The 18,657-nt window shown below is 38.7% G+C and overlaps 1 protein-coding gene across 1 annotated transcript in view; it reads left to right on the top strand.

Annotated features, from left to right (window-relative positions):
• The window catches only part of LOC128666929 (oocyte zinc finger protein XlCOF8.4), a 249,673-nt gene that overhangs the window by 11,517 nt on the left and 219,499 nt on the right, over positions 1–18,657 (top strand). The window contains exon 3 of the mRNA XM_053721749.1: positions 7,422–7,690. The gene's annotated coding sequence lies outside the window, so the exon portion shown is untranslated. The remainder of the gene's footprint in view (positions 1–7,421; positions 7,691–18,657) is intronic.

Raw genomic sequence — 18,657 nt, 5'->3', positions numbered from 1 at the left:
AAAGGTTCTGGGTGCCCTACTGTCTGTGATCAGATCTCAGGGTATTGCAGTGTATCCTTACCTAGACGATATTTTGGTTCAAGCTCCATCCTTGTTATTTAGCAGAATCTCACACCAACAGACAGTTGTTATTGTGTCTTCAACAGTATGGTTGGAAGTTCGATTTTCCAAAGAGTTATTTGTTGCCTCAGACAAGGGTTTACTTTTCTGGGGTTTTAAATTGATTCAGTCTCCATGAGTCTTTCTCTAACAGATCAGAGAAGGCTAAAATTGGTGTCAGCCTGCCTGAGCCTTCACTCTCTCTCTTCCCTCTGTTGCTCTTTGTATGGAAGTATTGGGTCTTGTGATTGCAGCTTCAAATGCAATTCAATTTGCTTGATTTCATGAGACCTCTTCAGCTTTGTATGCTTTGTCAGTGCAGTGATCATACTCGGCTGTCTCCAAAAGATTTTTCTGGATCACAGAACAAGTCAGTCTCTGACTTGGTGGCTGGATAATAAGTTCATTATTTAGGGACTTCTTTTGCTCATCCTTCCAGGACTGTGATCACTATAGATGCAAGTGTTTCAGGTTGGGGAGCTGTTTTGGCGTCTCTGAGAGCACAAGGGGTTTGAGCCTCTCGAGAGGCAAGGTTGCCAATAAATGTTCTAGAACTCTGTGTTATTTTCATGGCTCTATAGGCTTGGCCTCTGTTGAAAAAGGAGTCTCATCTTCGCTTTCAATCAGACAATGTCACAGCAGTGGCCTATGTCAATCATCAGTTCCCTAGCCATGAGGGAAGTGTCTCGAAATCTCTTATTGGCAGAAGCCAATTCCTGTCTAGTCTCTGCAGTTCGTATTCCAGGAGTGCACAACTGGGAAGTTGATTTTCTCAGTGGTCAGTCCCTGCATCCAGGGGAATGGTGTCTTCACCAGGATGTGTTTAATCAGATTGTGGATCTTTGGGGTCTCCTAGAGATAGATCTGATGACTTCTCGTTTAAACAACAAACTTCCCAGGTACTTTGTGAGATCCAGTGACCCCCTAGGCAGAGTTTGTGGATGTTCTAGTAGCTCATTGGTCATTTCATTTTGCTTATCTGTTTCTTCATCATATCTCATATATATATATATATATATATATATATATATATATATATATATATATATATATATACTGTATATACATCGTACGGTGCGGCAGGAAGCTCCAGCAGTCTCGGCTGTACATCTGCCTGTATATAGAACCGGAGCAGGATTGGTGCTCCGGTTCCATATGAAAGCGGATGCCAGATTGTTACAGACGGTGACACTGTGTGTGTGTGTGTGTGACCGTCTGTAACAATCCTCTGTTGGTCCCGGCGGGAGGTGTGAGAGGGAATACAGGAGGCGGGTGGGCGGCCCAACAGCAGAAGGGGGAGGGAGGAGGTGGTAATGGGAAGGCCCTACACTATGGAAAATAAAAATAAAGGGAGGGAAGGGGAACTACGCTACATAAAAAAAGGTGGGATGGTGATGTGGGGGTTTCCTAACTAATGGTCGTTGGGGGGGAACCACTACACTAAAAAAAAAAAAAAAAAAAAAATTAATTATTTTTCATTTAGGTGGCAAGAGTCCATGAGCTAGTTACTGATGGGATATACTGTACATTCCTACCGGGGGGGGGGGGGGGGGTCAAAGTTTCCCAAACCTCAAATGCTTATAAATACACCCCCCGCCTCACTCATACCTCAGTTTTAAAAACTTTGCCTCCTTAGGATGTGGTGAAGCATGATGTGTTTAATTTCTTCAGTGAAAGGTGCTTCTAAGCATATTGAAGCCCAGTTCCACAGCTCTAAGTGCAGTGTTTGTCTGAGGGATGTGAAGGGAGTTTTTTTTGGAGCTAGTAATTTATTTATAAATTAGGATGCTAAGTATTATGTTAGTCTCATGGAATGTTGATAGTCACATTTTATGCAGCTATAATAGAAGTATCCATTAGGCTTTATTTAGGTACATTTGTTTTTTTGTATTTACAATCAAAGTTCTTACCTGCTTTTGAGAGTGAGAGGTGTATTAGGAATTCACTACAGCTTTGCATGTTGCGCATGTGATGATGCTATTTATGTCATAGTGTGAAGTGTCATCATTTTGCGCAGTTTGTTTGGCACCAAAAAATTTACATTTTCCCACCAAATTTGCCGTTATAAGCGATGCCCCCCAGCTCATTTAGTGTTCTCAGAAAACACACACACATATATATATATATATATATATATATATATATATATATATATATATATATATATATATATATATATATAAAATCTATCCATCCAAGTTATAGCACAAGCACTCACTGGACTTGATACAGGTCACAGTGAAATAAAAAGTGTTTTATTCCATAGAAACAAGTGAAGTTTCGGGGTGTTCACCCCTTCATCAGACCAACAATTGTACAGAGTGAATCAAACATTTTATACCCATTGAAACCCCACCCACTGGGCAAAAAACGCCCAACTGTTGCCATAGCAACCATAGAAAAAACAAATACATTGTGAATGCTCATAGTTACTAATCCTGTGTTAATATTATACAGTGCAATAATAAACTAATCGTGTAGTATTAGTGGGACTATTTGCAGAACATCAATCCTTGCTAGTGATAAAAACAAATTCTCTATTTAATATTATCACAAACCTCAGTTGTTATTGCTGCACTGAGAAAATGGCTTCTTAAACCCCTCCCTCAAACTATGTGTAACAACAACAAGGGAATGTATCATAAATGTATCAAAAACTATTTGACATAACGGTATCCAAATCAATGTATAGATGTGTATAAAGATAACAATGCCGTGATATAACAATGCCGTGATATAACAATGCCGTGATATAACAATGCCGTGATATAACAATGCCGTGATATAACAATGCCGTGACTTAACAATGCCGTGATATAACAATGCCGTGATATAACAATGCCGTGATATAACAATGCCGTGATATAACAATGCCGTGACTTAACAATGCCGTGACTTAACAATGCCGTGACTTAACAATGCCGTGACTTAACAATGCCGTGACTTAACAATGCCGTGATATAACAATGCCGTGATATAACAATGCCGTGATATAACAATGCTGTGATATAACAATGCCATGACATAACAATGCCGTGATATAACAATGCCATGATATAACAATGCCGTGATATAACAATGCCGTGATATAACAATGCCGTGATATAACAATGCCGTGATATAACAATGCCGTGACTTAACAATGCCATGACATAACAATGCCGTGACATAACAATGCCGTGACATAACAATGCCGTGACATAACAATGCCGTGACATAACAATGCCGTGATATAACAATGCCGTGATATAACAATGCCGTGACTTAATAATGCTGTGACTTAACAATGCCGTGACTTAACAATGCCGTGACTTAACAATGCTGTGACATAGCAAAAGAGTGACAAATAGGAGATGAATTTTAAGAGTGACATCAATATTACTGTAACAAGAGTGACATATCATAGGAGTGGCAATGTAAAATTCTCATGATAGTCTTAAAAGGGCAGGGCGTGAGCCAATGATGAGGCTTATGTGTGTAGCCACCAATCAGCGGATAGCTCCCAGTAGTGCATTGCTGCCCCTTAACCTACCCACGTATGCTTTTCAACAAAAGATATCAAAAGAATGATGATAGAAGTACATTGGAAAGTTGCTTAAATTTGTATGTTCTATCTGAATCATATCCCTTTAACAAGTGGGAGGGCTAAGGTGTCAGTAATCCTTTAAAGGACGACTAAACACAATAGAATAGCATAATCAATAAATGCATAATAAATATGTATTGCAAAAGCACTTAGTGTGAATTTCAAAATTAGTTTTATTTTCCATTCCCACTGCATCATGTGACAGTCATCGGCCAACCACAAAATGCTTGTACGTATATTCTGCGAATCTTGCACATGTTCAGTAGGAGCTGGTACCTGTGTGTATAGGAAAATATTGTGCACATTTAAATAATGGATGTGAATTAGAAAGTTGTTTTAAAATTGTGTGCTCCATCTGAACGTTCAATGTTTACTTTAGTGTCCCTTTAAAGTTTAGGGAATAATTTTAAAAGAGAAAAAGTAAGCGGCACTCCAAAACTCCAGGTAAAAACAATCCTTTATTCCATATATTAAAAAACAACAACACTCGTAGTGCAATACATGTACAGAGGAGGAGGAGGAGACCTTATATGTTTTGTGCCGTGCGGCACTTAATCATAGGCTTAAACTCCTACACGTTAGAGCAGACCTTTATACCAGCTACAGCCAATCAAAGGCCACCCATATGGTTTCCATATCAACGGCTGTGGTCAATAAGCAATACTTGTTTCCAAACTAACGTGCGGCATGAATACATAAATACTTACAACATAATAAAAATATGTTAAAAATACCAAATATGCAACTGACAAAACATTATTTGACCTGCACTACAAAATGTGTAATATATATGCTCAGCTGCATTTGTGGTCTGTTTTACATCGGGAAAACGACAGACAATAAAAAGAAAAGTATGGCCAATCATAGACAAGGGTAACAGCGATCAGCCTGTAGCCAGGCACTTTGCGGAGAAGGGCCACACTGTTAAGGACCTACGCTTCCAACTGATAGATCATGTTCCCCCTTTGAAGAGGGGTGGGAATAGGGGACCAGCGCCTTTTACAACTAGAAGCACGATGGATCTACAGGCTTGATACGGTACAACCCAGGGGCCTTAACACAAATGTGGACTGGCACTGCTTCTTGTAGATAGACTTTGATTTATTGATCTTATTAATCTGATCTGTATATAATTGCTTAGTTTAATTTCCCCCATGATGTAACTGTAATGATACATTTAAGATATATTTATATGGATGTACCATACACATAGTGAAAATTTACGTATGCTCCCTGATAGCTTTATCTATGTGTTTAATTCTTAAATGATTTTGATAATCTGATCCGTTTTATATTTGCTTAGTTTACTTTCCCCATGATGTAACTAATATGAGACATTTAAGATATGTAAATGCATGTAACATACACATAGTGAAAATTTACGTCTGCTCCCTGGTGCTAGCTTTATCTATGTGTTTAATTTTATATGTTTAACTAGACTTTTGTATTGCATTTTTATGTTTTATTTTTTGAAAATACTTTGATCAGTTTGTCTACATGTAGGTAACTGAGGATACATTTGGAGCAATATCTTAGGCAATAGCTGGTATATAGACTTGTTTTCTCTATTACTAGGTCCAATATAGGACTATAGGTACACCTATAGGAGTTGGAAGTGATTACATTTGTATCTTTATACACATCTATACATTGATTTGGATACCGTTATGTCAAATAGTTTTTGATACATTTATGATACACATTGATACATTCCCTTGTTGTTGTTACACATAGTTTGAGGACGGGGCTTAAAAAGCCATTTTCTCAGTGCAGCCATTTTCTCAGTGCAGGAATAACAATCGAGGTTTGTGATAATATTAAATAGAGACTTTGTTTTTTGCACTAGCAAGGATTGATGTTCTGAAAATAGTCCCATTATTAGCATTCACAATGCATTTGTTTTTTCTATGGTTGCTATGGTTTTTTTTGCACAGTGGGTGGGGTTTCAATGGGTATAAAATGTTTGATTCACTCTGTACAATTGTTGGTCTGATGAAGGGGTGGATTATATATATATATATATATATATATATATATATATATATATATATATATACACATACAAAAAAGGAAACACTCACTGATCCTTCTCCAACTGTGGCAAACAAATTTAATGTAGTTTTAGTGACGTTTCGGGACAACAACAGTCCCTTCCTCTGACAAGTTAACAATGTGCAAAATCAGCCTTTAAATAGGCCCCAGATAACACTCCCCTCAAGATCAGCCAATCCAGGCCGAATGATAATCACATCCCTTCAGTGACCAATGAAAATCAGTGACAGATATATACATAATTATGTTGTGAAAATATCGATCAAAAAACCTAAATAAAATCATACCCAGAGTGATCCCTCATAAAGGTAGTCCTGACCCAATCCGACATATGTATGATGGCATGTTATAGAAAGCGAAATGTAAATAAAAAACAAACAAACTTAATGTTAGCCTACTGGCCAATCAGCATCCATTTTGCATCTGAAGCTGATACGTCATACAACGCAACCATGGCTTACTCCCCCCTGTTACTAAGGACGCCCGGAGGAATAGCAAATCAGATCAACAATCCTCAATATAATAAGAATGATCACTCGTCTGCTCAGTGAATTATCTACTGATAGCGTGAATCATTGTATTCACACAACAATACATTTCAGTGTGTCACATAAGAATCTATCAGTGTATCACATAAAAATATATATCAGTATCAATCTACCATCAGTCACAATCATGCTAGTGACAGCGGGTATTTATAGCGATAAAGATCCACATTGGAAAACCGCCCTAGGCTGTGTCACCTTCCACCGCCGACACACAATGAGATCAGAGAAATGTCCACAACTAAGTGGCCGGCACCACCGATGTCCATGCATGTATCACATACCAACAGTAGAACATCGCCGCTAGCCACTGTCAACTCAATACAAATGTAAACAAAGTATCCATGGCGACCAATGTTAGAGCGCAGTGTCAAAGCAGGCGTGTGTACAGGGGCGTGTCCTGGCAACCAAATTATCATGATAGGATACCATTTAATGATAGGCGTGCTTACAAACATGTCATAGCAACCAGAGGGGCAGAACAGTATGTGTTCTAGAGAACCTTCAATATTGTGATGCATAAATAAAACCCATCGTTGCTAAATCATACTTATAGGAATACACCAAAAGATAAAAAATAGTAATAGTAATGTCCCATCAAAAAAACTTAACTAAAACTAGAATCCACACCATCCCGTGTAAAATGTCAACACCATCTGATACAGATAGTAACCCCACCCAATGCAATTAATTATTATGACCAAGGCAGCAAAAATTTACCCTAATCTCAAGCCAAAAACTTGTACTGATCACCAAAAAATAAATAAATAAAATAACCAGAAATAACAAAGGCAATTACTCCACAGAGTAAAGCTCACCTACCTACCCAGAGCTAATACTCCACGGATAGAGTGACACAACCTAAGAAATCAAAATCACAAATAAAGGTTTGACTACATTGTACCTAAGCAAAAAATCAGGCACCAAAAAATTTATATATAAAAAGCTAAACTTTATTATTAATAAACATTAAAATGTGTACAAAAAAAGAGTGTGGGGTAACCCCCAAAACAAGACTAACGCGTTTCGGCTGGGAGAGCCGTACTCATAGTCCCTAAAACATCAACTTACACACTGCTTAAAATACCCAGTGCTCTGTTGCGATTGGTGGGTTAGTTAATTGAATTTTCTATTTCAAGGTTTGCTGATGCGGTCTATGGATTTCCCTACTCGATACCCGTAAGCACAGGGGCAGGAGTGACACGCAGGATACGTCACTTTCACCTGAACCAACTGGAATAGAGACTGGAGTGACACGCAGGATACGTCACTTTACCTGGGCCTATCGGAACGACGGTTAACACAGGACACGTGTTTTCCTACACTTGGAGGACGCCCGGCTGGCAAAACGCTCGATCCGCGAACGGTGGACAGGCTGGAGCCTGGAAGAGCACAACACTTTGAGCCGGTGAGATATTGTAACATCCTATAAGAATTTCAAGTTGCATCAGTGTCATTAGACGTTTGTGAATACACGAAGGGGCCCTCACGTAACTTTTATGTCCTAAGCTGTGTTTAAGACTTTGGGGCTGTTAGTGTCCTGCAACTGTGTGGGTATATTTGAGGAAAAGGACCCAACTTTACATTTACATTTATATTTATATGCATATTCCTATACAGACTATACCTTATAAGGTTTCAATTTACTAAAGGATAAGCTCATCAGGTATTATTATTAATTGTGTAAGGCTGAATGGAAGCATATACAGTATTTTCGCTGCATTGTGGAATGGACATATAAGTACAGTCAGTATTTTTTAATAATTTATTGTTCTCCTGAGGGTAGTTTTAAGTTTATTTATCCGGTTAACCCATAGTGGGGCATCAGTCTATGGTCCAGTTGGGACTCTTTTTCCTTTACATTGTACCTAAAACAAGAAAGATATTATCTCTAAAAGCACATAATTCCAACATTGGAATAGCATAAAAGGGGGCATTAAATGTGTTGTCATATCAAATCTCCCTATCAAGACAGAGCCTAGGAGGGATACACTTTATCCCTCCTAGGCTCTGCCTTAAAAGGGAGATTTGATATGACAACACATTTAATGCCCCCTTTTATGCTATTCCAATGTTGGAATTTTGTGCATTTAGAGTTAATATCTTTCTTGTTTTAGGTACAATGTAGTCAAACCTTTATTTGTGATTTTGATTTCTTAGGTTGTGTCACTCTATCCGTGGAGTATTAGCTCTGGGTAGGTAGGTGAGCTTTACTCAGTGGAGTAATTCCCTTTGTTATTTCTGGTTATTTTATTTATTTATTTTTTGGTGATCAGTACAAGTTTTTGGCTTGAGATTAGGGTAAATTTTTGCTGCCTTGGTCATAATAATTAATTGCATTGGATGGGGTTACTATCTGTATCAGATGGTGTCGACATTTTACACGGGATGGTGTGGATTCTAGTTTTAGTTAAGTTTTTTAGATGGGACATTACTATTACTATTTTTTATCTTTTGGTGTATTCCTATAAGTATGATTTAGCAACGATGGGTTTTATTTATGCATCACAATATTGAAGGTTCTCTAGAACACGTACTGTTCTGCCCCTCTGGTTGCTATGACATGTTTGTAAGCACGCCTATTATTAAATGGTATCCTATCATGATAATTTGGTTGCCAGGACACGCCCCTGTACACACGCCTGCTTTGACACTGCGCTCTAACATTGGTCGCCATGGATACTTTGTTTACATTTGTATTGAGTTGACAGTGGCTAGCGGCGATGTTCTACTGTTGGTATGTGATACATACATGGACATCGGTGGTGCCGGCCACTTAGTTGTGGACATTTCTCTGATCTCATTGTGTGTCGGCAGTGGAAGGTGACACAGCCTAGGGCGGTTTTCCGATGTGGATCTTTATCGCTATAAATACCCGCTGTCACTAGCATGATTGTGACTGATGGTAGATTGATACTGATATATATTTTTATGTGATACACTGATAGATTCTTATGTGACACACTGAAATGTATTGTTGTGTGAATACAATGATTCACACTATCAGTTGATAATTCACTGAGCAGACGAGTGATCATTCTTATTATATTGAGGAGTGTTGATCTGATTTGCTATTCCTCCGGGCGTCCTTAGTAACAGGGGGGAGTAAGCCATGGTTGCGTTGTATGACGTATCAGCTTCAGATGCAAAATGGATGCTGATTGGCCAGTAGGCTAACATTAAGTTTGTTTGTTTTTTATTTACATTTCGCTTTCTATAACATGCCATCATACATATGTCGGATTGGGGCAGGACTACCTTTATGAGGGATCACTCTGGGTATGATTTTATTTAGGTTTTTTGATCGATATTTTGACAACATAATTATGTATATATCTGTCAATGATTTTCATTGGTCACTGAAGGGGTGTGATTATCATTTGGCCTGGATTGGCTGATCTTGAGGGGAGTGTTATCTGGGGCCTATTTAAAGGCTGATTTTGCACATTGTTAACTTTTCAGAGGAAGGGACTGTTGTTGTCCCGAAACGTCACTAAAACTACATTAAATTTGTTTGCCACAGTTGGAGAAGGATCAGTGAGTGCTTCCTTTTTTGCATTTCTACAAATTACCTCAAAGCACCCTGACAGTTGCAAGCGTTGGTGAGAGTGCACATACACCAATCTTTGTGAATATATATATATATATATATATATATATATATATATATATATATATATATATATATACTGAATCTTCATATATACAGGAGCATGGATTTGACAAATTGTTAAATGCTGATAATATAGCTATGAGTACAAATACACTGTTATTCCATCTCAGTTTAATGTACATAGCATTACTGCAGAAATGAAAGATTTATTGCTGCAGCTATAGAGAAGGCAGTGACTGCTATTCCGCCTTCAAATAAACGTAAAAGGGTTTTGCAACATTTTCCTAAACCTAATGAATTAAGTTCTGACCTTCAGCATACTGAATCTTCTTTTTTATTTAAGATAGAATATATTCGCTCTCTCCTAAAGGAAGTTTTGTTTATTTTGGGTATTGAGGAGTCTAAACCTCCTGATGATAAAGCTAATAGTCTAAAGTCTGTATTTAAGACTACTGTTATTACTCCTGAAGTATTTCCTATTCCTGACGCTATCTCTAATGTTGTTGCTAAAGAATGGTCTAAGCCTGGTACCTCTTTTAACCCTTCTTCTAGGTTTAAGAAATTGTATCCTTTAATTGTAGCCAATTTAGAACTTTGGGAAACAGTTCCTAAAGTTGATGGGGCAATTTCCACTCTTGCTAAACGTACTATTATTCCTATGGAAGACAATACTTCTTTTAAGGATCATTTAGATAGGAAGCTTGAAACTTATCTAAGAAGGGCTTATCTACATACTGGCTATATTCTTAGACCTGTTATATCTATGGCTAATGTTGCTGCTGCTTCTACTTTTTGGTTGGACAGTTTAGCACAACAGTTGTCTTCAGATTCTGAATTATCTAACATTATTGTTTTACTTCAACATACAAATCATTTTATTTGTGATGCTATATTTGATGTCATTAAGGTCAATGTCAAATCCAAGTCTTTAGCCATTCTAACTAGAAGAGCTTTATGGCCTACATCTTGGAATGCTGACATGGTGTCTAAAACTAGATTATTATTATTTTTTTTTTCAAGGTAAAAATCTTTTTGGTTCACAATTGGATTCTATTATCTCCACTGTTACTGGGAGTAAGGAGTTTTTCTGCCCCAAGACAAGAAATCTAAGGGTAAATTTAAAGCTCCCAATCATTTTAGTTCCTTTCGTCAGAAAAGAGAACAGAAAACCACTCCTTCCCCTAAGGCCTCTGGATTGGAGACCATATCCGAATTGGAATAAATCCAAGCCTTATAAGAAACCAAATCCTGCCCCTAAACCTACATGAAGGTGCGGCCCTCAAGGCAGTTCTTCTGGTAGGGGGCAGACTAAAGCTATTTCAAAGAGTTTAGACAGACTCTGTCCAAAATCAGTGAATTCAGAATATAATTTATCAGGGGTATCGAATAGGATTCAGAATAAGACCACCCTTGGAAAGATTCTTTCTTACCCATGTACAAAAAAAACAGTAAAAGCTCAAGCCTTTCTAGAACTTTCAGTGGTAATTATCCCAATTCCACAGCAGGAACAAGGATTTGGGTTTTTATTCAAATCTATTCATTGTGCTAAAGAAGGAAACTTCTTTCAGACCAATTTTGGATCTGAAAACTTTAAATCATTTTATTAGAGTCCCAACTTTCAAGATAGTGACATTAAGGACTATTCCTCCTTTTGTTTAGCAAGGTCACTTCATGTCCACAATAGACTTACAGGACGCTTACCTTCACAATCAGATTCATCCAGATCACTATCGATTTCTGAGATTCTCTTTTCTAAACAAGCATTACCAATTTGTCACTCTTCCGTTTTGGCCTTGCAACAACACCAAGAATATTCTCAATAGTTCTAGGTACCCTTCTATCTGTAATTCGAGAGCAGGGTATTGCAATGTTTCCTAATTTGGACGATATCTTGGTACAAGCTCAATCTTTTCATTTAGCAGAATCTCGCACAAAACAATTTCTGTTGTTTCTACAAAGACATGTTTGGAGGATCAATTTACCAAAGAGTTTCTTGATTCCTCAGACAAAGGTCACCTTTTTAGGTTTCCAGATAGATTCAGTGTCCATGACTCTAACAGCAAAGAGACGTTTGAGATTGCTTTCAGCTTGTCTAAACCTTCAGTCTCTTATCATTTCCTTAAGTGGCTATGTGCATGGAAGTTTTAGGTCTCATGTTTGCAGTATCGGACTTGTTCCCTTTTGCTTGTTTTCATATGAGACCTCTACAGCTTTGCATGTTGCACCAATGGTGCAGGGATTATGCTCGGATATCACAACTGATATATTTAAATCCCAACACTTAACTCTCTCTGACTTGGTGGTTAAACCATCACCTTATTGTTTAAGGGGCCTCCTTTGTTCATCCTACCTGGACTGTGATCAGAATAGATGCAAGTCTCACAGGTTGTGGAGCTGTTTGTGGGTCTCTGACAGCACAAGAAGTTTGGAATCCTTGAGAGGCAAGGTTACCAACCAACCACTTGTCAAATCACTGTAATTCATATACCCAGTGTGGACAATTGGGGATCGGATTAAATTAGCCAGCAATCTTTACATCTGGGGGAGTAGTCTCTCCATCCAGATGTGTTCTTTTAGATTGTGCAGGTGTGGGGTCTTCCAGACATAGATCTGATGGCCTCTCGTCTAAACAAGAAACTTCCCAGATACCTCTCCAGGTACAGGGATCCTCAGGCGGAATTGATGAATGCTCTAGCAGTTCCATGGTTTTACCAACCTGCTTAATTTTTTCCACCTTCTTCTTCCAAGAGTGATCTCAAAGATCATAATGGAACAATCTTATGTGTTTCTGATAGCACCAGCATGGCCTCACAGTTGCCAACCTTGGTCACTTTCTTTAAGGCCAGACCTTCTGTCTCAAAAGTTTCTTTAGGTGTGGGAGTAGAAGATGTAAATCCTGCTCCTATGCTTCTTTTGGCACCAGTTTTGTGTCTACTGTAAACAAAAAATATTTTCAGATTCGGGAGCATATGACTTGCAACTCTTGTTTTGTAATTTATCTTTTGACCTGCAGGGGGTGTTTGAGGCAATATGTAGGACAAACGACACGTGCCCTCAAGGATCGTTTCCTAGAACATTTACGTTCAATTGAGGACCCTGAGTCCACTACTCCTATCTCCCTGCATTTCAAGAAACATAACTCTGACAGTTCCCTGCTGACATTCCAAGCTATCCAACTGATTCCAATGCACCCAAGAGGGGGGAATAGAGGAACTATTCTCAGTAAAAGAGAAGTTTTCTGGATTTTTCAGTTAGATACTAGGATACCAGCAGGTTTAAATTCGGATTGGGATGTTAAATTGTATGTAGATCAATAGATTTATAGATACACTGTCGCTTTAAATATTTACAGCACAGTGCTAACATATGTTTTTTGTTATTATTAATTTTGATTTCTTGCACTGATTTGAATCTGAGTGATAGGATAAAAGTTATACTATTATGGTAGTTACTATTTATATTTGTTGTTCATTATTAGTGCATTGTTTGAGTATCCCATTTATTTCACTCATTGTATTCTGTTTGAGAGAGATTGTTTTGTCCCTGATTGGTCAGCCAATTATTGGGAGGTGTCCTGTTTAGAGTTAAAAAGCAGTGTATTATGGGTGTTTAGTAGGGTCACTGAGGAAGTTATGTTTTGACATACTATGAAACGCGTCTGACCAGTTTAGACCTATGCTGCCTGTCCTACGCTTTATTTGCCCTTTTTTACCTTTTTTGCTATGACTTCTGATAACATGGATTTGCATTATTGAATTAAAACAGGTATTTACATGCTCTGAATGTCATTGTCTTTCATCTCTACTGGGTGCACTGATTGTTGCTGGAAATCTTCTGTCTCAAAGGCCTGTTTTCAATCCGGATCTCAAATCTCTACATTTGAAGGCATGGAAATTGAAAGATTAGTCCTTAATCAGAGAGGTTTCTCTGACTCTGTGATTCACACTTTGATACAGGCTCCTAAGCCCATTTCAAGGAAAATATATCACAAGGTTTGGAAACCTATATTTCATGGTGTTCCACTCATGATTATTCTTGGCATTCTTTTAGAATTCCTAGAATTCTTCAGTTTCTTCAGGATGGTTTGGATAAAGGTTTGTCTGCCAATAGTTTGAAAGGACAAATCTCTGCTCTTTCCGTTTTTATTTCACAGAATGATTGCTAATCTTCCTGATGTTCACTATTTCGTACAGGCTTTAACTCGTATCAACCCTGTTATTAAATCTATCTCTCCTCTTTGGAGTCTAATTTTGGTATTAAAGACTTTGCAGGCTCCTCCTTTTGGTCCTATGCATTCTTTGGACATTAAACTACTTTCTTGGAAAGTGTTATTTATCTTGACTATCTCTTCTGCTAGAAGAGTTTCTGAATTGTCTGCTCTCTCTTGCGGGTCTCCTTATCCGATTTTCCATAAAGATAAAGCTGTTTTGCATACTTTTTGTTTAAATTTTTGCCTAAAGTTGTGAATTCTTTCAACATTAATAGGGAAATTATTGTTCTAATATTGTCCTAATCCTAAGATTACTCTTGAAAGATCTTTACATTCTTTGGATGTGGTAAGAGCTTTGAAATATTATGTTGATGCTACTAAAGGTTTCAGAAAGACTTCTAGTCTATTTGTTATTTTTTCTGGTTCCAGAAAAGGCCAGAAAGTCTCTGCCATTTCTTTCGCATCTTGGTTAAAACTTCTGATTCACAAAGTTTATTTGGAGGCGGGGCAACTTCGCCTCAGAGAATAACAGTTCATTCTACAAGATCAGTTGCTACAACTTGGGCTTTCAAGAATGAAGCTTCAGTTGATCAAATCTGCAAAGCAGCCACTTGGTCTTCTTTGCATACCTTTACTAAATGTTACCATTTTTGACGTTTTTGCTTCTTCGGAAGCAGCTTTTGGTAGAAAGGTTCTTTAGGCAGCTGTTTCAGTTTGAATGTAGTGCCTATGATTTAAGTTTTTGGAATTTTTAAGAAAACTTAAATAATTTTTTTTGGATTTAATTTCTCAGCGGAAATAGCTGTTTTTATTTTATCCCTCCCTCTATAGTTACTCGTGGACTTCCACATCTTGGGTATTATATCCCATCAGTAACTAGCTCATGGACTCTAACCACCTATATGAAAGAAAATATAATTTATGTAAGAACTTACCTGATAAATTCATTTCTTTCATGGTGGCGAGAGTCCACGAAACCCACACATTTTTTTGGAGTTATGATTTTTTTTGTATAAAGCACATTATTTATCCTGTTCCTCTTTTTTATGCTTTTACTCCTTATACATGGCTATACGTTAAACTGAGGTATGAGTGAGGTGGGAGGTGTATTTATAGGCATTTGAGGTTTGGGAAACTTTGCTCCCTCCTGGTAGGAATGTATATCCCATCAGTAACTAGCTCGTGGACTCTTGCCACTTACATGAAAGAAAGAAATTTATCAGGTAAGTTTTTTTACATAAATTATGTTTTTATAGGTACTGGCAGACAGTACCTAAGTTGGTGGGCATAAATCGGGGAGGTTGGAGGGTAAGGGGGAAACCTACACTGCAGAAAATAAAAATAAATAAAAAAAAAACTTAAATTTTCATATTGCAGACTGTCTGCCAGTACTTAAGATGGGGGTGACCAGTGGGGGTGAGGGAGGGAAGAGAGCTGTTTGGGAGGGTTCAAGTAGGGAACAGGGGGTGGTAGGTGTCAGATGGGAGGATAATACATACACTAAAGCTAAAATTAACCTTACAAGCTACCCAATTAACCCCATTTACTGCTGAGAATAATAGAAGTGTGATGCGCAGCTGCAGTTAGCGGCCTTCTAATTACCATAAACCAATGGCAAAGTCATGTATGTCTGCTATTTCTGAACAAAAGGGATCCCAGGAAAGCTTTTATAACCATTTGTGTTTTTATTTCACAAGCGATATGTAAATAATTTTAGTGAGAAACCCAAACTTTGAGAAAAAATTAACAATTGTTTTTTTAGTTGATCGCATTTGGTGATGAAATGGTGACATGAAATATACCAAAATGGGCCTAGATAAATACTACTTAAAAAAATATATAGTTTTGACATATAATAAAGTATGTAAGTTGTTTTTACTATGCTTAATTAAATGGACGTGAAATTAAAAAAAAATATTTCATGATTCAAAAGGAGCATACAAATGTATTCAAATTTCTAATATACTTCTATTATCAATTTTTCTTTTTTCTTTTTGGCATCTTTTGTTAAAAAGCAGGGAGGCAAGCTCAGGAGTTTATGGAGCATATTTTGGCAGCAGTTTTGCAAGAATATTATCCATTCACAAGAGCACTAGATGGCATCACTGTTTCCTTGTATGTAAGTGCTTCAGACACCAACTTAGGGATCTCTTCAACAAAGAGTACCAAGGGAACAAAGCAAATTTGATAATGGAATTGTATGTTCTGTCTGAACAAACTATTTTTTTGTTTTTGATATCTTTTTAAGTAGTTTATTTTCTTCATAAATGGAAAGTCCACAGCTGCATTCATTACTTTTGGGAAATAAGAACCTGGCCACCAGGAGGAGGCAAAGACACCCCAGCCAAAGGCTTAAATACTCCTCCCACTTCCCTCATCCCCCAGTCATTCTTTGCCTTTCATCCCAGGAGGTTGGCAGAGAAGTGTCAGAAGTTTGTTTTCGTCTCTTATGGAGGGTAGTACTCTTCGACATGAGATGGGAGTTTTAAGTAATCCTGTCAGTCTCTCAGTGAGGGCTTGGATGAAAGTTAGAGTCCGGAGATGCAGGAAGAGTCTTTCTGCGAAACCATCCCGACTCATTTTAACAACTCCACAAGCAATCAGCGTTGTCTAACTTCGCTTCGCTGCCTGCTTTCTTCTCTCAAGTCCATGGTGGAGGCGAGGCTACTATCCGTCACACTTGAAGGGCCGTGTTCCTGTTCCACGGTGTAGATTCCGGTAAGATTATTTAATTTTACTTCTTTATGATTGTACTGTAACTCATTTGTCCCTGCAAACTCACATGAAAAATACAGGGTCTCAGTGGGACTCCTTTAGTATCTTGAAATCAAAGGTTAATATCTCATAAAGGGGAATTATTGAACAGGTTTTTTTTAATCATGTTTATGTGATTCAGTTTGCTTATATGTAGTGTTAACTGGGTTTGTGTCTTTGGAACATAACGGCCTTTCAAAGTGACAAGACCTTACGGTCGGGCGCGCTTTTTTTAGACTGCACTTTGTGACCGGGCGTGTTTACGTTCTGGTCTCCCATTTCCGCATTCCTGACTGTGTGGCGACGGAGAATTCTAGTCCGCTGGTGTCTGGTTCATAGGAGGTGGTGAGTGCCCCAGCCATTGTGGGTGTCAGTTGCCGTTTAAATTGTTTTATATTTAGTCCATTTTTTGGGTATCATTTATCCAGTTATGGAGGATACTGATGTTGAGATTGTTCTAGAGTGCCTTGTTCCTCGGGCTCAGGGATTCAAGGGCCATCCGCCTCGGGGGGCCCTGTCCTCCGGGAGGCGAGTTCCCTACCGCTCCCTACTACTACACATGCGGGTAACCCAAGTTCTGTTTTTTTCCTCCTCAGAGGGTGGATTGTTTCCCTTGGAGGTTGTGGCACGTTTTCGCTTTTACATGCTTTTGGCGCTTGCGTGTCTACAAAGTCCAGATGTTTATTTGCAATTGTGTTCGTGCCGATTGCCCCTGGTCTCGCGGCCACAGGAGGGTATGTGCAGTTCCCTGCGGGTATAACTGTGCCTGAGTGGTGTGCCTTTTGTTACAGGCTGGCTCGCCTCGTGTTCTACTCAGACACGTTTTTGAGCTGTTTGGGGACCCTATCCTTCTCGGTTATGGGTCTCACCAGTCTCCTCCTTCAAATAGCTCACCTCGTTAGACATGGGGGGATGAAGTAATCTCCTTTAAGTCTTGTTATCAAGATCCTTCCCAGTTTTGTTGGAAGAACAGGGTTACCGTTAGGCTGGCTCTGAGGATCCATCTGTTCTTCTTGGGCGTTAACCCTCGGGTTGCCTGTTATTTTATCTGGTTAGAATGAATTTTCTTTTTCATACTATGTTTCCTGTGGGAACTTTCTCTGGGATCGATACTCGCTGTTTGCTTCTACGGAAGTTGTTCGGGACACGTTAGTCCCATGTTTGTCTGTTTTTTTTTTCTTCCTCCCTCTCTCAGGGCGGATTTAGCCAGCTTTGCAGTTATGACCCTGGTTGCAGGCCGGTCCTGCTTGGGTTCAGATCTTCTGTCTCGCGGCTTATTTAGACACGTGTCGCCTATTATACCTTGCTGGTCAGGTTGGGGTGCCGAGTGCTATTAACGTTATTTATGTTTCTTGTTATTCATTTTACAAGTTTCATCTAAGCATTCTCAAAAGGGCTTGCGGGTCCGTGTGGCTCTCGGGATTGTTTCAGTCCTAAATAGCCGTCTCTCTGGTGGCTGGGTCAGTGATTTTTGCTGCGTCACTCTTTGTTGCTTCCGATACCTAGAGTATTCCTTCCTATGTGGTGGGAAAATTAGAGGGTTTAGCGCCCCTTTTACGCTAGTGGGGGAGATTGTTCCTTTAGGGGTTCTCTTCTTCATTGAGACTTCTTTGATTGTCCGGTCTCCTTGTAGATGGGTCACCTTCGGGGGACTTTGATTCCATTCGGGAGTTGGTTGTTCCTTTTTCGGGACATTAGACAATGAGGTCTTTTTGGGCTCCGGTTAGGGGTCCTTCCCCAGTGTTGGGAATGCTCTGCATCTCCTTCTTAGGATAGAGGAGATCCTAGTGGTTTTCCA

The sequence above is a fragment of the Bombina bombina genome, chromosome 7, assembly GCF_027579735.1.
Source record: "Bombina bombina isolate aBomBom1 chromosome 7, aBomBom1.pri, whole genome shotgun sequence".
Lineage (NCBI taxonomy): Eukaryota > Metazoa > Chordata > Amphibia > Anura > Bombinatoridae > Bombina > Bombina bombina.
Note: the sequence above shows the minus strand (reverse complement) of the source record. Positions and strands in the feature narration are given on the sequence as shown.